The 15,343-nt window shown below is 40.6% G+C and overlaps 1 long non-coding RNA gene across 2 annotated transcripts in view; it reads left to right on the top strand.

Moving 5' to 3' along the window:
• Positions 1-15,343, top strand: part of LOC119153805 — a 49,380-nt gene that overhangs the window by 27,377 nt on the left and 6,660 nt on the right. For both annotated transcript variants that reach the window (XR_005106225.1, XR_005106224.1), the window contains exons 5-10: positions 5,019-5,133; positions 5,228-5,463; positions 6,721-6,890; positions 7,258-7,372; positions 7,952-8,114; positions 10,883-11,090. This is a non-coding gene — a long non-coding RNA (uncharacterized LOC119153805). The remainder of the gene's footprint in view (positions 1-5,018; positions 5,134-5,227; positions 5,464-6,720; positions 6,891-7,257; positions 7,373-7,951; positions 8,115-10,882; positions 11,091-15,343) is intronic.

The following is a 15,343-nucleotide window of genomic DNA, read 5'->3' as shown; positions in this document are numbered from 1 at the left end:
TAAACGAACCTCTCTACCATACAGCAGCAGCTGGTTGCTCCAGTGGCTCTTTGGCTGGCGATCCCTGTGCAGTTGTTATATAGGAACATCCCTGCAATCCTGACATTAATTCCTTTGTGCTTACTCAGTGCCCATGTATATACCTTTGGTCATTTAATAAGACCGAAGGAGCCGTTTTGTCACCTACCCAGTATCACCGCAGCCGAGTTTACAGTCAGTCGGGTGGAGAAGCTGTGGATAAAATTTGTCATTTGCCATTTCTCAGCTGGGCTTCCTCATCTGAATAGCAAAAAACCTCAGGCTAAGCAAGGTCATTTAATGGGAGTTATGAAACTCTAAAAGCAGGCTTAGACCATGATCAGCAACTAAATTTATTGTAACTGTTCAGATTAAGGAGACGTTACTTAGATTAGCAGTCTATGAGGTTTTGTGGATTGGAAGGATTGTTCACTGTTGTGTTTTGCTTAACAATAAATGAGAAAGGATATATCAATTAAGCTTATCAGCAGTATTGTTGGGAGAGATGGAACTTGAAGTGGCGAAATAATAGCCCTCCACCCAGGATCCTCAAAGAAATAAATCAAACTGCCAAAAGTGTGGCTTTTGCCGCAATGATTGCACTGATTTTAGGTTGTTCGTCAACAGAGCTTTGCTGGTTAGGCCTGGATTTCTTTTCTGTTTTCCTAACCAATAAAATTATGCCAGCAAAACTTTCGGGTTTTAGACAGGATCTGAGTGACGTATTTCAGTTGAATGATCTCAGAATTTTTTGTGTGTCTCTGTCTCACAAATGGCCTTTTCAACACCAATTTACCAAAGCTGGTTTGTAAGATCATTAGACCTTTGGTTGGTTTTATATATAATTTTGTAAAACAATAGCAGCATAACATACAAGGGCAACCCTATTCCTCTAATTAACTCTGTGCCTTTCAGATATCAGCGTTTCTGAAATAACCCTCTTAACACTCTGCACTTCTCAAGTAACTGTTCTTATATGTGGCAATTAGTTCTGGAAAATATCAAGAGTTACAGACTTCTGGGTTCAACTCCTGTGGGGCAGTAATGGAATTCTTAGAGATCAGCAAAAAGGGAGAATCATGGGGTCTTCAGAAAATAATTGGATAGTTGATGATGATTTACTGAGATGATTTAATTTTGTCAAATAGAGAAGAAATGAGTTTACCTCAGTGGATCCAGTTTAGTGTGCTGGTTTGCTCAGCTTTCTGTATTCCTCTAGTCCAAACTCTGTGTGTGTTTTGTGTGACTGATTACACGTGAAAGCAGCTGCTGAAGTTTCTTTGGATACTTAGTTACCTTGAATTTTCCTATGAAAGAATTCAAAGCTATCTGGGGTCCTAAATCACATTTAAATAATCCAAGACTGTGATTCAGCTGATTCAGGTCCATTGCACACCCCAAGTGGAAAAGCCTCACACAGCCTTCTGTCAAAAACATATGGAGAAAATGCGGTGGGAAGTGGAATGATTAGCGGTAATCAGCCTGTTTCAGCTCCTCTGAGAGCAGCACCAGATTCCTGCCCCACGGGAGCTACTCAGATGATGACAGACAGAGTGCCTGAGACTCAAAGTGCTGAGCATCTGTGATCCCATTGACTCACTTGAAAACGTAAGTCCTCAGGTGTCCTGAAATCCCCTAAGTTTTGCAGTTATTTGGTTATTAAATTCCTCATGCATGGGCTATGTGCCTGGTTTTGTTCTCCAAAGAGGCCACTCTTTTGGAAGTCAAAGGCTCAGGTTTGTACTCCTGTAGCTTAAGCCATCCTGCCCATTAACCCAGCTTCACTTCTTTGGAAGAATCTGCCCTTTCCTATGATCCCAGTAGATTTTCTCTTGCTGTCTCATTATCAGCTTTCTCACATTCAATAACAAGAGCACAGTAGGACCTTTTTTACTCTGCTAACACTAAAAATGAGCTGTCAATCCTAAACCATTCCCACTTTATTGGAGTTGGAACTAGGCAATCTTTAAGGTCCCTTCCAACCCAAACCATTCTGTGATTCTATTATTCATTCATGTTTTCTCAAAGCCATGTCTCCAACTGTAAATTCTCCTTTGTGCTTGAATTTGCTGGAAGCCTGGGACCTCTCGCCTGGGCACTGCGCTGCTGCCTCTTACACAAGGATCCAGTCCCTATGCACTGGAGCAGAAATTTATCCTAGGGATGGAAAACCACATCAGGAACAGAAGAGCAAGCCTCTTCTGCTGGTTGGCACCCCACTGAGCTGGCATCCCCAGGCCCGGTCACCTTAGTATAATGATATTTCTAGTCAGACCACAGTGTTGTGTCCACTCCTCCCCTGTTTTTTGCACAAGGACCATTGCCAGGGCCGAAGGAGCTGGTCAGCTCCTGGCTCATCCCTGATGTGATCCCCTCAGGGCTGCTGAAACAGGTCAAAACTGTGTCCGCTTCGTTGTGGTCTTCACCGTGAGCATCTCAGCCACACTAATGGCTCTGATGATTGCTGCCGCTGGGCACTTGGTGCCTAACGCTTTGTTATAGTGGCTGCTCAATACAGGCTTAAATTAGGATGTCTAGTGTTAGACTGAGCGTATTTATCTTGGGCTAGCATGACTGCAGTTAATAATCGTGCTGTAATTGAAACTTGCCTTTGACATCACCTTCCGACTGACTAATTGGATTGTGTCTTAGTTATTCCCTGCAAGTATTTTTTTCTGTCTTTTCTGATCAGCCTGAAAGGTAACCCCCCAGCAGTGTCAAACCCAAACCAAATTGACCTGTCACAGAAATCGAGGCACAAGTTCAGTTTTTACACTAGAGACCTTTCTGAGCGAGTTAAGAAAACAAGGTGAAAGTTTGCGCTTTGGTGCATGGTGGAGCCCAGTGACTTCTTGTGTCACCCGGGATTTTGGAAGTCGGTTTTGTTGTTGCTTTGCTTTCATCATAATTACTTCCATCAGGACAATATGGGGTTCAGAGGCTTCCAAATCAATGTTAACATTATATTCTCTCACCATATGTAAATGAACATGCGAATTCTGGAATATTAAAATGATGTTCTTGGGGTAGAGTATACAACACACCCTTCATAATGCTATTTATAAACATGGAGAGAGAAGTGAATGTCTCAGTTAAAACAGCCAGCTGACTATGTGGCTTACGACGTATAAAGCGCTTCCCTCATAATGTTTGCATTTGTGGGAATATTTCTTTTTCCTACACTTTGTCATGCACTGATTTTAAATGACTGATCTCTTGCACGATAGCTTATGTGGCTGTGATACAGCTGGCAGGCAACCTAAGGCATTCTTTAATTTTTAAATAAATAAGTTAAAATAACAGTGATTGAAACTGAGGCTATATTAAACTTGATATAAATAACCTGACTTACAAAAAAGCAGCTATAACTTTATAACTCGAAGTCACCTACAGATTCTGTTTCACTTCATCCATTATACTAAAAATGTTTGTAGGGAAAATGGACTAGATGACTACACGTGGTTTTTCTTGGAGGGACAGAAGGGAATTTTTGTCCCTGAACTCACCTGTTAATTTCTTAAAACTGTAAAGAGCAACAGGACACCATGTTGCTCTCTATACGCGCAGGCTACTTGAATAATACAGAGATCAGTTTCAATGCTGAGTCTGTTTTTCTCACTGCACTACAAGAAGCATGTGATATTTCCACTAAATGCCCGCATGAATTCACAGCTGGTGTAAACCAGCAAATTTCCATTCATTCCTTTCTTGGTGCAGTGTCACTTTGGGAAGTGCCTGTCATTGTCATCAAAAGGCTAAACAACAAGAGATCAGCCAGCATCCTCAGACACAACTGGCTCCCTGTAACTTCCGTGGAGTGGTACCGTGCATGCTGCGCAGAAATTTTGTGTGAATTTATCTTAAACAACTTGAAGTGTGTGGGTTTTTTTCCTTATTCCGGAAATGGTATAGCCATGTCATATATGCTAGAGAAAAAAATATATTACGATTTAAGTAATATATGTATTACTTGACACAAGTGCTATTTCAAACACGTGGCATAAATCCATGCTCCTCGTCTTAGCAGCTGAAGCAATCCCAGTCCTCCTGGGAGAAATGGAAATCTTGGCTAACCCTACCATGTCCTGTACCTCCCACTCCCACCCTTGGAGTGGGGTGAAAGGATTTAGGAGAGATTTACTGTGGCAACAAGCCTAAGCCTATCTATTTAATTCCAGAGCTATTTTCCTTTTTGCAAAAGGAAAGCACACAGCCTTTCCTTGTGCTCCACTTTGTGGTGTAAGACTTCTCTTGGTTAAAGCACTGTATAAATACAGGTCTTTGGTACCCATGTCACTGACTGGTTATACTGGTGGTCCATCTGCTTCATCTGCTACTGTTCCTGTTGTGATCTTAAAGGCTTGCCATCATGTGATACATTTGGGTGCTGTTAGAGTGATATCTGAGCTTGTTTCAGGTTAAGATTTTTCATATCGTTTAAAGGAGTAGGATGCCAAATTTCCACCATACCAATGAGAAAGTAACTTTTCCCCTTCAAAAGGGGTTTTTGTGTCCTCAGCTGAAGGATTTCACTCACACTAGCTAAAAAATTTCCAGCACAGAGACTGTTCAACGTATTTACAGGCAATGGTTACTGATCAGATGCCACTCTCACCGATGAACAGGATGAAAATAGACGATAAAATTCCTTTAATTAAAATCAATATGTGAGGAATGGCTTGACTTTGCAACTTTCAAGAAGGAATGATAGATTCCTTTGGATCCTGTAGCACCCTTTCCAGCCCCAGCTGCCCTTCTGTATGTAAGAAGCTATACAATAAAGGTCCATGTGTTCTATCTTGTAAATCATGTTGATTTCTGTCTCCTAAAACAAGCTTAATACTTGGCTGAAAAATTGCCTCTGTTAGTAATATTATTTGTAAAAAAACCAGCTGGGCTTACATGTATGCTCTCTTGTTTGAGTGAAAAACTATAAAGATGGCTTGACTGATTTTCTTTCTGTAAGAGTTATTTCCTCTCTTCTCCATGTTTTCACGCAGTTTTTGGAATCCCTAAAGACTATGTATCTAACTGCAGCCGGCAAATACAATTTCTCCCCTTAAGCCCTGAAGCTCAGCAACAATGTTGTTTCAAGCACCTGGAAGCCAAGAACAGGTACTGTCATTTTTCTTCTGCACAATTTAATTTTTTCAGAGTTATTAATAACTGGAATGGTAGATTTCCATCCTTGTGTTCTCGTGTGTTTCAGTGCTTCTGAAAGGTCCTAAATGATGTAAAGATTGAGGATTCAGGAGGGACTCCTGTCTATTTCCACGAGGGCGTTGCTGGAGACATGTAAAAGCAACTCCAGAAAGACTGGACTTGTAGCCAGATGGGATGACAGGTGGGTACCTTTTTTAAGATTGCCATGGGTAAAAGAAAGGACGAGAACTGAAGCTCAGCTTCAGATGCATGTTCAGCCTGCTGAGCATGAGGCTTTGAAAAGTATGATTTACTGATCTCATTGTGAGAACCTGCGCTAACTTTTGCTCCTGTATAGCAGAACTAATATGCATATAAACAATGCAGCTACTTTCATCTTCTAAAAGGAATAATTTATAGGTTAGGACCTGTAGATAACTTTATTATGCAGTCACCAGCTTCATGAAGTAGAATCTGCTTTGAATAACCATGACCATTCCATGGAGACATCTCACAGAGTGATCGGTAAAACTCCTGGTCGCTTGACAGCTGCCATAAAAGTTCTTTGTCACACAGTAGGACTATGGTGCTGTGTAACTAAGCAGACGAGGGGGTGTTTTCTGTATTATTTTCCCTGTTTTGTAGCCTTTGGCAAGCACATTGCTGTTGACTGCACACCTATAATCCTTAGCAGAACTTGATATGCTAAATCTGTTTCATGTTCATCTAATCTATGCCATGATTAGTACTTGCAAGAACAGTACATGCCAGGAGTGAGTTAATGTTTGCATAAAAGATATAAGTTAATCAGAACTAAGCAAGCACAAGGCTACCAAACTGACTTGGCTGGTAGACAGCCTGTTAACGTAAAATGCAGACCACGTTAATTGTTAAATATGCTGATCATTCTTTCCAATTCTCATCAAAGTGAATCCAACTTTAGAGCAAAGGAATTAATTCAACTTTGTCTTAAATGGCGATAGTCCTGTTTTCATGTGTGGGTATTCCTAATCTTCCTGTCTCCCTTCTTATTATTTGTATACACCGTTCCATTTTCTGGAGACAGCAGATGCTGCCTGAAGCATCACAACAGAGCACACTGGCTGCTGCTCCTGCTCGGCTCTAGGCTGGCTGTGAGCTTACTGTGTTTCCCTGCAACTGCACAGAGATACCCCTTTTCTGCAATACTTCTAAGAAGTCGCTCTCTAGTTGTTGTTGTTGTTTGGGAATTAATACTTCAAGGATCACAAAGTTCGTTGCACCGAACACGGCAGCCTAAACAGTTTTAAATTTTGTGAACTTCAGAATATTATCAGACCCAGCTGAATGTCTGGGTGCCTTACAACTTGCTACATCCAAGTTTAGGACATGTTCTTTGGTGCAAATCTACTAATGTAATGGTAGGAACTTCTTTAGTTTTAGGTACTTGGAGCCATTTCTTTTTGGACTACAGATGCTAACAGTGATTGCAAAAAACTAAGTCATGTCTTTAATTTGTTGTAAAAATAAAATGCTCCTCCCTACCTTTTAATAACATGATACTCTGTGCTCTTTCCATAGTTCTATAAATGGTCTTAAAAAGAAAACTCTGAATCTGTGAAATGTGGCGGGTTCATTAAACATCTGGAAGTACTCTCATGGCTGTCATCACTTGCTTTCAAGACAGTGAAAAACTAGGCTGTATGATTTCTTGATATTCATACAAGGAATACCTAGTAGCATCATGGTTGGTAAATAAAAGATTAAATTTTCTACACTGGAGATTGATGTTTTAAAGTTTGCGTTTGGGCATTTCCTGAGGGCCTGTTACTAATGCATAATGTTAGGGGCTATTTGTTTTTACTTTGTAACTAGAGGAGGCAATCTAATGCTCATTAGGTAATCTTTATTGGACCATCTCTGCCATATTTATACCGCATAGTACCCTTATTACATGCTTTGTTCCATTTATTTCATCTGTTAAAATTAGATATTTCCACTGTATTCAAAAAGCATCCATGTTCTTGGCTAGCAGGCACAGAATTTGAAGTGAACCGCTAGAAACTGTTTCTAAAGCAACTTTTTATACAGTTTATTATTCCCATCTCTTCTGTTCAGGAGCAAGTGTTCACAATGCCTGTGGTACCAGTGTCCCCATGGAAAATCAAAGGGAAGAACACAGTGACAACAGTGATTTTAAATCAAGTAAAAAACCCAAACCCAAAACAAAGAGGTAAGAAAGTAAACATTGAAATGTTTCATTTTATATATGATAAAATATGAAGATTAAAAAAGCTCCATGTTTAAAGGGCCCTTTGCTTTTTCCCTTTAGTAGTGTGAGGGGTTTTTTTGCTGGCTCTGGCCGCTTTTTAGATCTTCCATAATTGACTTTTTTAAAAAAAAAAAAAGTAAGGAGAGAGAAAGAAAAAGAAAGGAAGCAGTTCTGAGCATTTTTAACAGTTTAATCCTCTCTTTTGACATTTGCCATGTACTCCCTAGATTTACAGTCTACTGTTTCAGAGCGCTGCAGTGAAATACCAGCAACACAGAAGAAATAAGACATTAGGTCACAGCTATGTGACTCAAAGAAATGGCTGGAAAAAGCAAAGCACTTTCGATTAAATACGTGAAGAAAACAAAGAATCATCCAGGCACCTTCATATAGAAAATGTCCAGAGGTTTACGCTGAAAGACACTGCTTGTGCCTTTTATGTTATGTTTCAGGTTTAAAATGTCTTTTTTTTTTTTTTTTTTTTTCCATTTTTCAGAAAGCAACAAATACAGATTAAAAGTGAACATTCTTTTTCCACAGGTATTTCAGGGGAAGAATCTTCTCTGCATTTTAATAGATGTGCTGCATTCACACAGCACGCAGCCTCCAGCGTTAGCACCGGCACTGCGGCAGTGCCCGGCATTTTCTAGGACCTCCTTTTCACACGCATCATTCGTATAGATAGCAGCTCTACTTGTCACAGGTAAAAGGTTGGTAGAAAACGCCAGCTTTTTTGCTAGAACCTGCTAGGATAAATTCAAGAGCACAGTGTTTAATAATTATGTACCTTTGGAAAAAGTGCCAAGATGAAATCAGCGAGCTAGAGGACAGTGAAGCGTAGGAAAAAATACCACGGGCATAAAACGAGGCCAGATGGGCTTGACCTTCACAGCTGTGTGCTGAACCTCCTGCTGAGGCAGGCTGCTGGGCACGTTTGGAACGGGGCAATGACCCTCCGTTGATTTCACAACAGTCGTCAGACCCAGCTGATGTTCTCGTGTCATAGTTTAACCAGTGAGCTGGAGGTGGCAGTCTCCATGTTGCATGACCAATATAAAAAATAGCAGAGACTTCCTATTTGTCTGTGCAGCCTTACAGCTTTCTGTACCGAGCTTTTCTCCTGAAGGAACTAAGATAAGCAGATCCAGTGGCGGTGTGTGTTAATCCTAATAGTTATTAGTTAGCATTAGTTAATCATTTAATAATAGTTAGCTGGAGACCTTTCCATGCTGTCAAATACAACAGACTTCACCGAGATTATGAGGAATTCCTTCCAGTAATTCCTCCTGAAATGGCAGTAATGGTTCAGGACGTCATGACCTACGTTGTGAACTTAACTCATAGCATCACTGAAAGAAGTTTGTTTGTAGAGATTTTCTTTGTATTTGGTATTCCAAACAAAGGAAATTCTTTGTCATTTGCTTTCATTGCAACATTTTCTTGGAAGATTCATTTGTGTATTTTTACTTTCTTTTTGTTTGTATGTTCTCTATGAGGCACGGAAGAAATTTCAAAACGATGTGTGAACCAGGTTTTCCTTCTCAATGCGACATGCTAGCCTTCAAAGGACTCTCGTGTGTGTGCACTTGGGACTGTATTGCTAGGCCAGAATTCCTTGGAAGTGGCCACAGATTCCAAGCTCATCAGTTTTGGGGTGTCCTTTTTGACACAAATGGCTTGGGATATCAGACAGTACAACGACTATTTATGTCCTTAGAATTTTCTTTTCTAAAACCTTCTGAAGACAACTATTTCAAATCTAAAATTCTGAATAAATGCATCAGTTGAAAATACTGGCTTAGCAGTACAGGTTTGTCCTTTCCAGCCACAATATGCTATACTATCTCTGAAGTGAATGATTAATTAGATATTTTGATGTGTTCTCATGGTGGTTTTGTAGTTTTATGTTCCAATGAGGACTTATGGTATAAAACTTACAGAAGCTTTCCCCTAACCATTTGGCAAAAGGCCTGGCAAGGGTGATTGCTCTGTTCATTCTTGAATGTGATAATACAGATGCAGCACTCCGTAGCAGTGCAGAGGATATGCCTGTGATAGGGAAGTTTTTCACGAGGCTCCCGGCTCACTGTATGTGTTGCACAGTGTATGGAAGGGATTTGGATCCTTTACCACAAGCAGCCACTTCAGGGTTTTGTAAAGCACTTCAGCTCTGACTGTGGACATAAATGTTCTCCCCAAATTATTTTTTAAACGAACATTTTGGACAGAAATTAGATGAGCTAATCCTTATAAATTATATGCCATACCAAGTAGAATGTGACATATTAAAACTTTGGAAGCCCATTAAGGTCCACGACATTTAAACCTGTTTAATTTTTTGAAACAGGATTCCTCTCTTATGAAATAACAGTCAGTTCAGCTTTTCCAGCATTATACCTGTGCGTAATGGAATCATCCCTCAGCATGACTGGTGACTGTCCAGGGCTTAATGAAGGAGGTTCTAGCAATCATAAAACCTGATTTGTGAGCAAACAGGCATACTTCAGGAGAGCCCAGCTCTAGCTTTGTACCACATCAGAGAGATAATTTAACAACCCAGAGCTGGAGATTTTGGTGCTCTGATACCTGAGCTGACACTAATCAGATTGCTCCTTTCAGCTGGCATCCAAGGCTTCATGTCTCACCTGAGCTTTACCTTGGGATTTGTTGGGCACTTCCCAACTGCATAGTATGGATGGGCCTTGTTAATTCCTGGAAATAGTATCAGCCAGAGAGCAGACCTTAAAGAAAACCATTTTCCAGGTTTCAGAGATTGAATTCGGTCTCGATTTGTGGCAGAAGTAGCAGCAGAATAGCAAGATTTCTATTCAGTCTAGAAAAATTGTTGCTTTTAATTAGTGGCCTAGTGCTGTATTTGGGACCTATGGCATTGTGGTAGTGTAACAGGGATTTCTGTTCCATTTTATTCCACACTGGCCCCCTAATTAAAAGGTGTTCATCCAACAAAGGAAACTAGGAAATTATTTGTGAAAAAGGGGGGTGGCTATAAATGCTTTTTGGGTTTTTTTAAAAACTCTTGGGTGGTAAAATGGAAGGGTACTGTACACTGGGAAGGTGATGAAGAAAAAGGATCCTGGAAGGACATAGCCTCAAAATGAAAAAAATAAATCTGGTAGAAGGAATTTGACTGTGCTACTGTTTTGCTATATCTACATATATATATATATATATATAGTGACATAAATATCTATATGTGCTATACATCTCTTACGTTGATGTAAGTAGAATGCAGTTGGCTGTGGAGCATCTCGATATATGCTATAAATATCCCTTATGTTGATGTACGTAGAATGCAATTGGCCGTGGAGCCTTCCGACAGATGGTGTCTCTGAAGGGCTTAACCAGAGCTGTTAACCAGGATAACCCAATAGATAGAAACATGGAAGAAGGTTCTTTGATGTAATGGGGCATCTTGGCTTGGGTTATTTATTTTTTTTTCCTCTCCCCCAGTCCTGAAGTTCTACAACATCGGGGTGAGATCCCTGAGGAAAGGATACTGAACAGAGGAGGAGGATTGCAAAAGAATGTGACTGCGAGTGTGTGCCAGAGAAATGGGAGAGAGTGCTGGAGTCTGCACGTGTTCAGGAAGACGAAAGCAGAAGAGCCTGCCATGGGGGACCACAGCCACAGTGTCCTGGCTTGTGACATTCAGTTCCAGGTATAATGCAACCTGTTTTGCCTGATATTGTGATCTACCAAGTGAATAGGATTGAGCAGCTTTTTAAGGTGTGTGTAACAGCATGGTAGAGTCAGACACATGTGAAACCAGTCTCAGCTCACCGTCTGATCTAGCCTGATGAACAGTGACCCAGTTCCTGTATGCTCACTGGGCTGTGAACAGGTCCAAACTCACTCATGTATAACTTTGAATTTATCAAGTAGAATCCTCCAAATTAACAGATGTGTCCATTGTGTCTCCTGTTTAACTGAACTATTAGTAATTCATCACTTACGTAGCATCATTCAGGAATTCCAACATGCCCCGTTCTACTGAATTTTTCCTTGCACTGGCAGTAGGACCAGCTTACCCCAGCAGTGCACTAGGTAATCCATTCACACGGAGGGCCTTAGCCATGACCCGCTTTGGCTCCAGAGGCACCATCACAAAATCCCTTGCCATTTCCCACCTGCTGTAAATGACACTAAAGATAGAGCTGATACAACATTTTACTATAAAACTTAATTATAGGTCCATTTTTCTTCATTAAATTAATGTTAAACATAATCTATTACAGAGGTTCCATTCAAAGAACAGATGGGAAATACAAAGTAATACAGATACAGATTAAACAATATTGGCAACAGTTAATACATTTACACAAAACACAAAGCTAGTGTGTGCCAAGTGTTCTTTATAACTATGCTTAAATCATGGAAAACAAAATCCTTTCCTAGATTTGTTTTTAAATTTGTTCAGATGCAAAGTACTTCAGTGAATCTACAGGGTAAAGGCCTTCCAAGTCTATGAAACTTCAAAGTCCACTCTGTTAAATGTTTTGAAGATTTTATTATAATTTCTCTTTTTACTGAGTTATGATATCAAACAAATAAATTGCTTGAGCTAGGAAGCCAAGCAGTTAGATCACAAGAATTACAGCTGAGGTGTCCGGGCTTTTCCAGTGGGAGGAACTGCTGCCTTAAGAATAGTACAGCAAGATTCTGTTTGTCTAAGAAAAAAACCAAAGAATTCAGCTTCCATATGATAAAGTGTGAACTGCTTTGTGAAGGGACATGTTGCCCACACTGCAGCCAAACGCCTAAACACAGCCTGCATCAAAGCCCTTTCTTCTTCACATTTCCGATATCTGCTCAATAGCTGTTTAATTTCTTACTGTACCCACAGCGTCCATCAGCATAAGAGCAACCAGCACCCTTGCCTGCATGACTGCTACTTTCCCATGGGCCTGGATGGGGCACGTAAGGACCCAGTCCCAGAGAGTGGGCAAACAGTTTAGGACCACCCTGTGAGAGAATCTGTAGGGCAACAGAAAAGCGTTCCTCTCCCGTCTTGTTTGGTTTGACAAGTGACGGAAATAATCTTGGTAAAACCTTGATTTTTCCTTTATGCTGAAACAATATCCAAGGGAATTTGCAGACCCATTTACTGTAAAAAAGCCCCAGACCCAGCCAGCCTACGCTCTGCAAGACCCTACCCCTGTGCTTGCCACCGGCTGTGGCCGGGCGAGGCGGACAGAGGGAGACAGGCTGTGTGGGATGGGACCATGATGTCCACAAAATCATCTGCTAGATAGCTGGATCTTCACAAGTACTATCTGAGAACTGTAAACTCAAGCTCCCTTGCAAAAATCACAAACGCGAGTCAAAAGACCAGCAGTGACTCAAGCAGGGGAAGCTTGTCTTTTCTGGGGTTTTCTCCTTTAGCCTGCTCCTCTTATTTTCTCTACACTCTGTCTCTCTCTCATCCCCCTGTCTTTATTTGCATGCATTTTGAGGTATGCAAATTTATACAAACATATTTACACTTACACAAACAAATCCTCTTGCTTTGAAAATATTAAGTATTCAAATATCTGGGGAAGAAAAGGCGGTGAGTGGATGTTATGCACTGAAACAAAATAAAGCAAGACAAAGAAACTCTAAATTTATTGCCAAACTAGAAATCCAGTGCCTGCAAAACAATTTAAGTATGGTAATAATTCCTTGAGGCAGATTATATGAGCCCCTTACACATGAGTTATACTTCAATAGTGACATGCAACTCAGTCTAACAAGGAGATACAGCTCCAGTGCTTAGAGTGAGTAGGCTCTACCTAGAAAATGTGCCTTCCTGAGTCACTGCAGCATCTAGCAGTATTGCTCTGCAAGTTTTCAAACACACAGAAACATGGAGTTCTCAGCTATATATATATTTTTGTGTGTGTGTTATTGATGAGAAGCCACATTCTTAGAGGAAGATACAGATACTCTTTTCCAAAATACCTACAAATTTGCTGTGCATTGATTCAGACTATTCACCTGGGTGAAATCTGATCCCTAAGAAAAAATATTTGGAGTTTAGCTAAGCTGGCACTCTGATCCCCATTGCACAGCACGACCACAGATGGGCAAGGACAGAGATACTCGTAGTGCTGGGAAGAGAGGGAGGGTGGGACCGTGGTGCAGCCCCCATGGTAGCACACCTCACTGTAGTGCCTGATTGCTGGGTGACACTGAATCACTGTTGAGTTCTGGGAAGCAAGAGTCCAACTCCAAGGGCTTTCCTACCCCCCACCCTGTTTTTCTTCTCCCTTATTCCTTCTCCAGTTTGTGAAAGCCTGGCTTGAAATTTCTATTAATCCATTTTTCTTAGGTGGGTTTTTTATATATATATATGTAACATTGCACTGTTACAAATAAAAAATTCTTTCCCTTCCTTAACAGCCTCTAGCACATAGAATTTTGGCTAGCAGCTTGAATAAACATGTCCCTTTCCATCAAGGCTGCATAAACATATTGGGTGCTGCCTGATCCAAGACACCTTTACTCTTTCTTAGGCATTTGTACAGTCTACTGCAAGATGCCTTGGAAACTTGGGAGTTTCCAGCTTAACTGAAAGTGCTAACTGCAGATATTTAATGTATGAAAGCTTTTTCTCATGCTCTCTCTCTCTTTCTCTCTTACGTTCCACTTGGACAGCAATTTCATCATCATTTATTTTATATAAGCCCCACTTCAGAATGAAATAGGACTGTTGCTCTCCTCGTTTATTTTTTCCTGTCTCATCTTTGCTTTCTGTGCTCTTGGGAGGCTGTTTGTCCTGTTTTCCCACTTGGCATGGATTCAGAAATTTTTTTTTTTTTTTTTAGTTGTCTCCAAGGCTACAATGCTAAAAGGCCCCAGAGGAGTTGGGTACTTGACTGGAAAGACACTAGCAATATCGAGGGCCCTGCTCCTCCTTGTTAGAAGAAATACGTTTTGCTGGAATTTTTAAAGGAAGATACAGGGCTGTAGGCACCAGCTGCCTATGAGCTGTCTCTGATCCCTTCACTTCTTTTGAAAACCCTAACACATGCATTCATCTCATGATGTCAATTTTGCCGTGAGTACTTCATGACTAATTATGAAGGTCTAAAGGCCAGCTTGTGCTAGAGCTTTGCTCCTGAGACGTGAAGCTGCTCACTGGCCCTGCGGTGCTCAGGAGCTGTGGGAATGGGACACTTGGCCCTGCCAATCTCTTCTAACAACCTTCAGCAGGAATGTGCAGTGCTGCTCTGGCAAATATCGTATCAGATGGAAGAACTGTTAGTATTTAAATTATACTAGAATTAACCCAATAAACGGGTCAGACCTTTTATCCAGTCTAGACTCTGTGCCATAGGTGCAGTTTACAAATGTTACAGTAATTTGGCTGATGATTCTTTCTGGATTTTAAAGCTGTTCTGAAATTTTCTCCCTGCTAGGACTGAGAGAAAAAATTGAGGATGAGAAATAAGTTTTTGAGAACCTTCTTCCGAGAAAAAAGTGGTCAGTTCAGGATAGAGATTTTGCTAGTGGTAAAAGAGAACAGACTAACGAATACCACTCCTGGCTGCATCGTGTGAGTTAAACAGATTTTGTTGCATAAGTAATTATTTATAGAAAGTAGAACAGATCCAAAAGACAGTCACACCCAAAACGAGCTTTGCACTGTGCACACATGTACAAAGGCAAAGTCTTTGCCCATATAGCAAACAATTGGGAAAAAAAAAATTATTTCCTTGTCTGTATTTTTGACAACAGTGAACATTTCAAATGGAGACACCGAAGGTTTAATTTTTCTCCAGTGCTGCCTACAATATCAAGATGTGCTTTTCAGTATAATTCTACCTTCATGGAACACAAGGAAGCATTTTAGATTTATAGTCACCCGACAAACTACTGGTGACACACTGACAAAAATAATTCATTTTACTACCTGTCTTAATAATTTTT

The sequence above is a fragment of the Falco rusticolus genome, chromosome 9, assembly GCF_015220075.1.
Source record: "Falco rusticolus isolate bFalRus1 chromosome 9, bFalRus1.pri, whole genome shotgun sequence".
Classification (NCBI taxonomy): domain Eukaryota; kingdom Metazoa; phylum Chordata; class Aves; order Falconiformes; family Falconidae; genus Falco; species Falco rusticolus.
The sequence above is the reverse complement of the archived record's forward strand: the minus strand, read 5'-3'. Positions and strand labels throughout refer to the sequence as shown.